The sequence below is a fragment of the Topomyia yanbarensis genome, chromosome 1, assembly GCF_030247195.1.
Source record: "Topomyia yanbarensis strain Yona2022 chromosome 1, ASM3024719v1, whole genome shotgun sequence".
Classification (NCBI taxonomy): domain Eukaryota; kingdom Metazoa; phylum Arthropoda; class Insecta; order Diptera; family Culicidae; genus Topomyia; species Topomyia yanbarensis.
Window position 1 is genome coordinate 114,038,044 of NC_080670.1, and position 11,001 is coordinate 114,049,044.

Here is an 11,001-nt window from a genome sequence, read left to right on the forward strand (position 1 = left end):
GAGTGCGAAATCAATAGTAGTTTATAGTAATTCCCCAATTAAATCTGCCCTAGTGTTTATCGGTGCGCGAACGTAGTTATCCTGACGGAGATTAAACAGGATCGTTGTGATTGTGATCAATCGTACGGTAAGCAGATTGCTATATAAAATAAATTGTGGCTATAGATTCCCACCGGCTGGTAGATGGACGTGGTGTAAGGTTCTCACACTGTCTGCATTTGTGTTTGCTAGGACCACATCGGAGTCTGCAGATAGGTTCTAAACAGCAATTCCACTCACGACTACGAGGAGTGACGAAGACCAGCAGTTGTGACGAAATAGCTTGAGTCGAACATTAGGGTGGCTCACCACCACATGTGAGTGTTTCATGCATATTGTATTAATTAAATTGCAAAACCTAAATTGAAAACCTATATTGAAAACCTAAATTTAAAACCTTAGTTGCCTAAAATGATTTGAATTGTATAACCTAAAATTTATATACCCTAGTTATGTTCATGCTGATAATAGATATATTGTTTATAATTTTTGATGCTAGAATTCGCTGCAGAGACGAGTGAAATATATCATTGTTCCTTCGCTATTTCTAGGAGATAGAAGACTGAATGTAAGTCAAGAATTTATGTTTGAACTATATCCAATAATGACCAATAATAAATTTCAGCTTAAAAGCTGTTTCAGCTGATACTGCTAAACGGAGGTTATTCTTTCTTCTCGAATCGCCCGCGATAGTGAACAGAATCAAATGAATCAAATGATTCAAATGAATCAAATGAATCAGATGAATCAAATGAATCACACGAATCAAATGAATCACACGAATCAAATGAATCAAATGACTCAAATGACTCAAATGACTCAAATGAATCATATGAATCACATGAATCACATGACTCATATGAATCACATGAATCAAATGAATCAAATGAATTTAATGAATCAAATTGATTTAATTCATCCAGTGAATACAATGAATCAAATTAATGAAATGGATCAAATGAATAAAAAGAATGAATGAACAAAATGAATAAAGTAAAAAATAAATTAAATGCATAAATAAAACAAACGAAGCAAATAAACAAAATGAACTGAAGTGATAAAATGAATAAAAAGACGAAAATGAGCAGGAGAAAATGCATTGATTAAAATGAAAAATTAAACAATGGTAAAAGGTTATAAATTAATATAAGGAAAAAAAAAATTGAATCAAATAAATTATTTGAATGAAATGATTAAAACTGAAAAAGTAGTCAGATTATTAAAATGAAGAAACTGAACAAAATGAATAAACTGGAAAAAATTAATAAAATGCATACAATGAAAACAATGAATGAAATAAGTTAAATGAATGATATGAGTAAAATGCACGAAAAGAATAAACTGATCAGAGTGATTCCAAAGAATGAAACGAATAAAATAAGTAAAATGAACGCAGATGAACAAAACGAATAAAAAAAAATGCTGAATGAAATAGTTAATTAAAAAGGAATGGTCTAAAAACATTTTTGAATAAAGAAAATGAATAAACCGGATTGTACGAATTTGAGAACCATTGCATCAGAAAGTTTTGAAAGGCTTTTGAAAATTACTTCTAAGAAAAGGCCAATAAATATGCAATGGACTTTCTAGGGCTTCCATCTTTTTTGATATTATTCTTTTTGTTTTCATGCTTGCTTACTTGACGGCGTCGTTTTAAGATTATCTGGTGTTTCTACTTTATTGTTGTACCTTAATTAGTTATCAGGAACCTGGAGCATTCAATTTGCTTTGGGATTCGAAGTTTGTTTTTTGGTCAGATATTCCCGAAAAAAAGACTTATGCACAGAATAGAATGTACTGGTCCAGTATTACGCGCAATTGAAAATAGCGAAAGTGAGACAGGGTCACATGTGCTGTCAAGCCCCTTGAACAGAGAACGACAGGCAGAATGCGATTCGTGAATGAGACAGGTAGATATTTCAAAGTTTTTATTTGCATTGAAGTAAACAGTGTGACATGTCTAGGTTATGTCGATAGCATAAAAGCCGTGCATTCAGTTGCATTCCTTATAGCTTTCATATTGTTTCGTTCGGAATTCCCCTGCAGGAAATATGGATAAATAAGTTTACACAGACCAATACTGTGAAAAAGAAATGATTCAAACTACTCAGTATATCCAGATATGGACGACGGTAAGTTAGAAGACACATTGTAGTTGTATCCCCCATCGAGAGTGGGTACTTTGGGAAACTTCTTTTCCTGGATCTAATTTGTGGATATATTTGGTCTTTGATCCGTTATTTTTCATGAAAGTTCGTACCAATACAACGAATGTGCAGCTGATACAACTCATGGTTCATTCGCCTGCGCCACGTTCCGTCTTCCATCTGCACGCCACCATAGATGGTACGCAACACCTTTCGTTCGAAAACTCCAAGGGCGCGTTGGTCCTCCACGAGCATAGTCCAGGTCTCGTGGCCGTAGAGGACCACCGATCTAATCAGCGTCTTGTAGATAATCAACTTCGTGCGGCGGCGAATTTTGTTCGACCGGAGCGTCCTCTGGAGTCCAAAGTAGGCACGATTTCCCGCCAAGATCCGTCTCTGAATTTCTCTGCTGTTATCATTGTCGTCGGTTACCAGTGAGCCCAAATACATGAATTCGTCGACCATCTCGATTTCGTCACCGTCAATCCGAACTCGGGTGGGAGGTTCACATTGTCGTCTCTAGAATCTCTTCTTCTCATGTATTTTGTCTTCGAAACGTTGATGGCAAGTCCAATCCTGCTGGCTTCAGCTTTCAGTCTTTGAGCATATGTTTCATTCAAAATTCAATAGAGATACGAATAGTTCAAATATCGCACGTGGAACGTCTCTTTTGGAAATTTTCATCATCAAACTTTCATATTACCCAGTTAAGCCAAATATTTTCTGATTTAGCCATGAATTTCCTTAATTATAGTGTAGATACAGGCTCTGAATACAATTGAATTAAAGTTGAGTTGATGTAGCAGCAGACAAAAAATAGTTTTGTTTTCTCAAATCTTCGCAATTACAATTAATAAATATTTCAGATTGGCAGAAGATCTTATCACACAACTTAGAAATGGATACAGAAATAGCTAGATAGATGCGATAGAAGAGAGACGGAGAGAGAAAGAGAGAGAGATGGGGGGGGGGGGGGCGTGTGAGGAATGGCAAATGATGGTTAATGCAGTGACATTATTTTTATAGGTATATTATTATGATATATTGATTTCTTACATTCTTATCATAAATAATGTAAGTAGTAATTTTTGCGCCGTAACCAGTATAACCTAAATCTTGTAAAAATCTAAATTTTCGCTAGATTTTTGGGCTTCAAACATACAGTTTCTTTCGGTGACGCCACGAGTATAATTATATGAGAAATCTTTTATCTCACTACTAGGTGAATTACTTTTTGATCTGTGTATTGATATACCATCCAACATTTACCTCATGACTGAACGCAATGCCTAATCCAAGGGATAAATACTAGAACTCACTGTTTCTTTATCAACACATTATTTTGTCTTTGAAGTGAACTTATATATTGATTTTTGAGAAATAGTTCATTTATTATAAAGGTAATTCACAAAATGTTCTCAACATCGAGTTCCTTGAATCACGTAGATGTGTTTTCATACCCCGATATTCAAAATCGGTTTAGTTTTGCCCCTAAAACACCAGTAAAGCAATACTCTGTATGAAACAATCTCATTTTTAGGTAATGGAAATTGGTAAGCGAGGACCAAAAATACAAAATGTCTAATATCTCCGCCGCTCGTGCACGGATTTTGACAATCTATAGCTTGTTAAAAAAGGTATTTTTACAAGATTTCTATTTATGTGCAGTTTGTGGGACAATATGGTATTGTTCGAAAGTTATTTGCAAAAAACCTGCTGTTTTTTGATAAAATCGCCCATATCTCAGAAAGTAAACAACATATCGAAAATCGTAAATAATAGTGTCAAATGGCAACGTTAGGCCTTTCATTTGAAACTAGTTTCATTAAGATCGGTTCAGCCATTGCTGAGATAATTACATGACATTTTGTACATACATACACACACACATACAGACATTGTCAGGTGTACAGGTCCAAAGCCCTGGTAAAGGAGGATGGTTGTGATGATCTGGGCCGAGGTCACCACGTAAAGCAAGGTAGGTCATAACCCCAATTCCAAGGCGTGAAGCGACCCGTGCCGAGGGATGAGTGATCGAGGGGGTGAAAAAGATGCTCGATCGTTTACGGAGCCTGTGGGGTACCTGGGCAACCCCCACAATAAGCGTCCCTTACCACGCTAATGCGGAGCTCTGGCGTGGCGGACATTTATTCTCGCGCTACTCGTGGGATCTGATATGGAGAACAAAAATAAAAATAGTAAAAAAACGGAGGTGCCAAACCCCTTCGCTAAAGGTGGTTTGGCGAGGTCTCCCCCCGTGCTGCATCTGAAAGCACCAGTGACCCCCCAGCTGCGGTAGGAAATAGCCCTACCAACGAAGTCCGACAGAGAAACCCAGACAGTGGCCTCCAAGAGGGAGGGAAAAGAAAAGGTCGATAGGGCACTCAGACAGTGGCCTTCACCTTCTATGGAGCAGCCACTGTCGCTCGAAGCGGCGACCGAGTTCCCCTCGAAGGGAAAAGGCAAGAGCAAGGGCAATCGCAAGACGTCGAACGCGAAGCGCCCTAGGAAGTCGCCAGGCGAGGGTGCAAAAACCGACACCACACGGCGTGCAACCGTTAAGGCCAAACGCCGTCTGGCTGAGGTAAGCGAGGGCGAGAGTGACCTCGCTGAGCAGAGCGTTGGTACCAGCAACCCGGCGCGACCGGGCAGGGGGGCCCAAACCCCTGGACGCTGGTCACCAAGAAGAAGCCGGCACCGACACCGGAGGTACTGCGGCCCGCGAAGAAGGCCAAGGACAGAGGCGCGGCCTTGTGGTTAAAAACCGACAAGGACAAATACGCCGATGTCCTAAAGTCGATGAAGGCGGCCGAAAGCCTTTCGGCCCTTGGGCAAGATGTGCGTAGCGTGAGACGCACCAACACGGGAGAAATGCTTCTGGTGCTGAAGCGAGGCGCACAATCTAGTGCGGTATACAAGGCCTTGGCCCAAGAGGTCCTTGGTGAAGGCGCCCAAGTCAGGTCGCTAGGGGCGGAAATGACTCTCCAGTGCAAGCATCTGGACGAGTTCACGACCGCAGAAGATGTCGTCGCAGCCGTTAAGGAGCAATGCGACGTCACAATCGAGCGGGCCTCGGTGCGATTTAGAGATGGACCCTCTGGCACCCAGGTAGCCTACCTCAGGCTACTGAAGGCGGATGCCAAAAAGGTAACCGAGAAAGGTAAGCTGAAGATCGGCTGGTCGGTATGTCCTATTAGCATACCCCAGCCGCCTTCAGTGGATAGGTCCGGCCACAAAGCCTACGAGTGCAAGGGCATAGATAGGAGCAAACTATGTCGTCGCTGCGGCGAGGAGGGACATAAAGAGCGGAGTTGCACTAAGGCACACAAGTGCCTTATCTGCACCGCTAAGAAGCAAGCCCATAAACATGCTATGGGCGGACCTTCGTGTTCCTTCGGTGAGTTAAATAAGAAGAAGCCGTGAACGTCACACAGCTAAATCTTAACCATTGTGCAGCAGCCCAACAGCTGCTGTGGCAGTCGGTCTCGGAGTCGAGGACAGATGTCGCCCTCTTATCAGACCCGTACCGCATCCCTACCGGCAACGGCAATTGGGTGTCGGACGGGTCTGGAATGGTGGCAATCTGTACAACGGGACGGTTCCCGGTTGAAGAGGTAATACACTCATCCGTCGAGGGTGTGGCGATTGCCAAGATCAATGGTGTGTTCTATTGCAGCTGCTACGCCCCACCAAGGTGGCCAATAGAACAGTTCAACCAGATGATCGACAGGCTCTCGTCGGACCTAGTGGGCCAGAAACCGGTAGTCATAGTGGGAAACTTGAACGCTTGGGCAGTGGAGTGGGGCAGCCGCTGTACAAATAGCAGGGGTCAAGCGCTAATGGAGGCGCTTGCGAAACTCGATACTGTGCTAGCTAATAATGGCTCCGCTAGTACATTCCGTAGAAACGGGGTGGAGGCGTGGATTGACGTAGCATTTGCCAGCCCGAGTCTGGCTCCAGGCATGGAATGGAGGGTAGACGAAGGCTACATCCATAGCGATCATTTAGCAATCCGCTTTAGGATCAACTATGGTGTGCAGTATCCGAGGGCGGGAGATCCCTGTCAGGTAAGCGGGAGGAAGTCCAATCACTTCGATAGCGAAGCTTTCACCGCGGCCCTGGGACTGGAGGCCAACACCGACAGTCTAAGCGGGGATGCGCTGGTAGCTGTTCTATCACGCGCGTGCGACGCCACTATGCCGAGAAAAACTGCCAAGAAACGGCAGATGCCCGGTATACTGGTGGAGTGCCGAGATTGCAGCGCTACGGTCAGCCTGCCTCAGAGCTAGACGTAGGATGCAAAGAGCTCGCACCGAGGATGCAAGAGAGAACCGCCGTGAAGTGTTTCGAGCTGCGAAATTGGCCCTTAACAAGGCCATTAAAAGCAGCAAGAGAGCGTGTTTCGACAACCTGTGTGAGAGTGCCAACACGAATCCGTGAGGTGACGCCTACAGGATTGTGCTGGCCAAGACCAAAGGGGGCTCCTCACCCCCAGAACGGTCTCCGGACCGGTTGGCAACGATTATCGAAGTACTCTTCCCGTCTCGAGCCACAAGCCCCTGGCCACCCGCACTACGAGACAGCGCGGGCACGGCCGAAATGGTGGCTCCAGTGACGAATGAAGAACTACTCGCAGTGGCTAAATCCCTAGTAACGAACAAAGCTCCAGGGCCGGATGGAGTTCCAGACAACGCACTCAAGGCAGCGATCATAGCGAACCCGAACATGTTCAGGCTAGCTATGCAGAGATGCCTTGACGAGTGCCGTTTCCCCGATAGATGGAAAAGGCAGAAATTGGTGCTGTTGCCGAAGCCCGGGAAGCCGCCAGGCGACCCATCGGCGTACAGACCAATCTGTCTGATCGACACGACTGGCAAACTGCTTGAGAGGATCATCCTCAACAGGCTAACCCCGTACGCGGAAGGTACGGACGGTCTGTCAAGCAACCAGTTTGGCTTTCGGAAGGGTAAGTCCACAGTGGACGCTCTCAACTCAGTGATAAATACTGCCGAGATAGCGATCCAACGAAAAAGGCGAGGCATTCGATACTGTGCGTTAGTGACACGACGTGAAGAACGCATTCAACAGCGCAAGCTGGGATGCCATCGCGCTCTCGTTACACCGGCTTACCCTACCGGTGGGTCTGTACCGGATCCTGGAAAGCTACTTCCAAAACCGCGTACTGCTACACGAGACCGATGCCGGTCAGAAAAGGGTTCCGATTACCGCCGGAGTCCCGCAGGGCTCGATCCTAGGCCCGGTGCTATGGAACCTCATGTATGACGGGGTTCTGAGACTGAAGTTCCCTCCTAGGGTCAAGATCGTCGGCTTTGCTGACGACGTAACCTTGGAGGTCTACGGGGAGTCAAATCCTGAGGTAGAACTAACCGCAGAACACGCGATCAGCACGGTGGAGGAATGGATGAGCGCGAGAGGCCTGGAGCTCGCTCATCATAAGACGAAGGTAGTTATCGTCAACAACCGCAAGTCGGCACAACATGCAGTTATTCATGTGGGAGAAGTCGCGATCACTTCACAGCGAAGTCTGAAGTCTCTCGGAGTCATTATAGACGACTAGCTGACCTTCGGCGGCCTTGTCGAATATACATGCAAGAGAGCGTCGACTGCTGTTGCGGCTCTATCGAGAATGATGTCCAACAGCTCAAAGGTGTGTGCCAGTAGACGTAGGTTACTGGCAGGCGTTGCCGTATCTATCCTCAGGTACGGCGGCCCGTCATGTCAAGAGCACTGAGGGTAACCAGTTACCTACAGAAACTGGAGAGCACCTACCGCGTGATGTGCCTCAGAGTGATATCTGCCTACCGCACGGTATCACACGATGCATCCTGCGTGATAGCGAGCATGATGCCAGTCGGGCTGGTCATTCGGGAAGATGAGGAGTGCTTCGAGCTACGTGGAAATAGGGGAGCCCGCGAGCGCACCAGGGTGACCTCGGTCGCCAGATGGCAGCGTGAGTGGGACAACTCCTCGAAAGGTAGGTGGACCCACCGGCTGATACCTAGCATATCGAGCTGGGTGGGAAGCTGGTAGGCCATGGCTGTTTCCGACAGTACCTCCACAGGTTCGGGCACGCGGAGGTCCCAGTCTGCCCGGACTGCCCAGGTGTAGACGAAACTGCCGAACACATACTGTTCGTATGTCATCGGTTCGATGTCGAAAGAAGAGCAATGCTTGACGTCTGTGGCTGGGACACAACCCCTGATACCCTTATTCAGCGGATGTGTCAATCGGTGGAGAAGTGGAACGCAGTTTCGGCTGCTACCATCCAGATTGCCAATAGGCTACAGGTAATCTGGCGAACCGAGCAACAGACGACGGGCACGGCTAACTAGTGATTGGTTAGCTGGAGCGAAAAAGGCCAAGCGCAGAAAAGGAAGTGAATGGTCTGTTCATGCCGAGGCAGGTTTGGCGCAGCAACTGGCAACCGCGTAAAGGGGTAAACCCAGCCACCCCGAAGCAAGACAGAAGAGTGAGTGTATAGGCGTATAAGTGGACTGCCTCATGCCAAGACGGGAGGGTCGTAGCGTAGTATGTTGGGACTTAGCTATCGATACCTCATGGCGTGGCAGAGGAGTGAAGGGGTGAGCATCCAAGTCAGTCTCACACGGCATGTTAAGGGTGAGCACAAAAGTCAGCCTCACATGGTATGGTAGAGGCTAGCACAAAAGTCAGCCTAGCAAGGAATGAAAAAGGTGAGCACACAAGTCAGCCTCGCATGGTATGTCAGAAGTAGGGCCTAAGAAAAATGTCCCACGTGGGATGCCAGGGGGAGTGACAGAGGTGCAATAGAGTGGCAAGATCGAGAGTGAATCAGGTGATAGGGTGAGCACCCAAGTCAGCCTAGCAAGGAATGAGTAAGGTGAGCACACAAGTCAGCCTCGCAAGGAACGAAAAAGGTGAGCACAAAAGTCAGCCTCATGTGGGAGTGTTTGAGAGTGAATCAAAGTGCGATTGAGAGAGCACCCAAGTAAGCCTCATACAGGACGTATGAACGCGCGAGTGAGAGTGAATGTGTACATTTAGTACAGCCATCCCCCCAGAAGTAATACCGAGAGGTAGTTCCTGGGAGGAATGATGGCGGAGCCCAATGGAGTTTAGTCGGTATTAATGGCAGCGTCACCATTCGAGCCCGACACGCCCCCAGTGCACCCCGTGTGGTTGATTGGACCCTACCAATAGCACGTGTACTGGGCTAGGAAGTAAAGGTCTTCTCCATTGTAAAAAAATACAGACATTGTCTCAATTTGTCGAGCTGAGTCGATTGGTATATGAGACTCGACCCTCCGGGCCTCGGAAAAAGTTTTCAAAGTTTGAGCGAATCCTATACATTTCTTTTGTAAGAAATGTAAAAAGGTGTTTTCTAAGTCAATTTTGCGTCGCTGAGCACGAAAATCATATTCATTTTCTTTTTCAAAGAACCGTTTTTGTCATTTTTTAAAAAAGGTGTTTTTGAGCACTTTTTTCAGTTTTTGGTCAATATCTCAGGATTAACACAAACGCCACACCATTCGAAAGGTATTGATGTGCCCATTTCAAAAATGTATAACATGTTAAGATAAAATATCAACAATTTGGGGTTAAGAGCAACCAAAGTCAAAAAAAGTAGTGTTTGGTAAAATTACTAATTTTTGGTTGATTTTTCATAAAAAAATAAATCAGCAAAAAAAATCTTAAAATCTTATGTGACAGGCAAACTTTTCACGTGAATTTTAAGCCTAAGATCATGAAAATCCGACAAAAACTTGTGATGTTATTAGGCACCGAGTGAAAATTGCTCTGTTTTTCACATATCTCTTTTGTTCTTAAATAAGATTACACTAGTTTACAAGAAAAATGAAGTTACGAGAAAAAGTGTATTCTAGATTAATTTTGGGTCGCTGAATACGAAAATAATACTCTATTTCTCTTTCAAAGAAGTTCGAGTTTAAAAAAAAATTTGTTTGCTTCCGCTTTTTTGTTTTTGCTCTACTTTTTATTATAGAAAAATAATTTTTCATTTTTTCAGAATCTAATGTGACAGATTTTAAAAATTTTAAGGTAATCGCGATAAGCTAAGAAGAAAGGTGTTTCCTCAGTTAATTTTGGATCGCTGAATACGAAAACCAAGTCCATTTTTTTCAAAGAAGCATTTGCAAGATTTATTTGAAAAAGGTGTTTTTGGGCACTATTTTAGTTATTTGTCAATATCTTGTTCAAATAGGATCCGATCGAAACAGTTCGAAAGGTATTGATGTGCCCTTTTCGAAAATGTATAATATGCGTAGATCAAATCATATGATTACGGCTTAAAAGCCAATTGTCAAAATTCTCTTTGAAATGAAATTTCAGACAAACTGTTACCCGCCAATCACAGATGTTTATAGTAAACAAAAGAAAGAAATTTTCTCTTGAATTAACTGCTATGAACTGCGTTTAGCCAGTAACGTTTTGTCCGGAGTTTCCTTTCAAAGAGAATTTTGACAGTTGGCTTTTAAGCTGTAATCGTATGTTTGTCGAGAAATGTACATTTATTATGATTACAATCCAAAGTAAAAAAAAAGTCTAATGTTCGACCTTTTTTAAAAAAATGCATATTTCTAGTAAATTTTTTATAATAAATCAAGGACAGAAGAAAATTCTTTTAGAATCTAATGAGATAAATAATCTTTTTGCATAAATTTTAATCCAATGGTCACAAAAGTCGGATGAAAAATGTAGATGGTATGAAGCACTGAGTGAAAATTGTAACTTTTTATTTTTCGCACAATCATACTTTCGGCTGAAATAATCTTCTATACCTGATAGTTATTGTTTG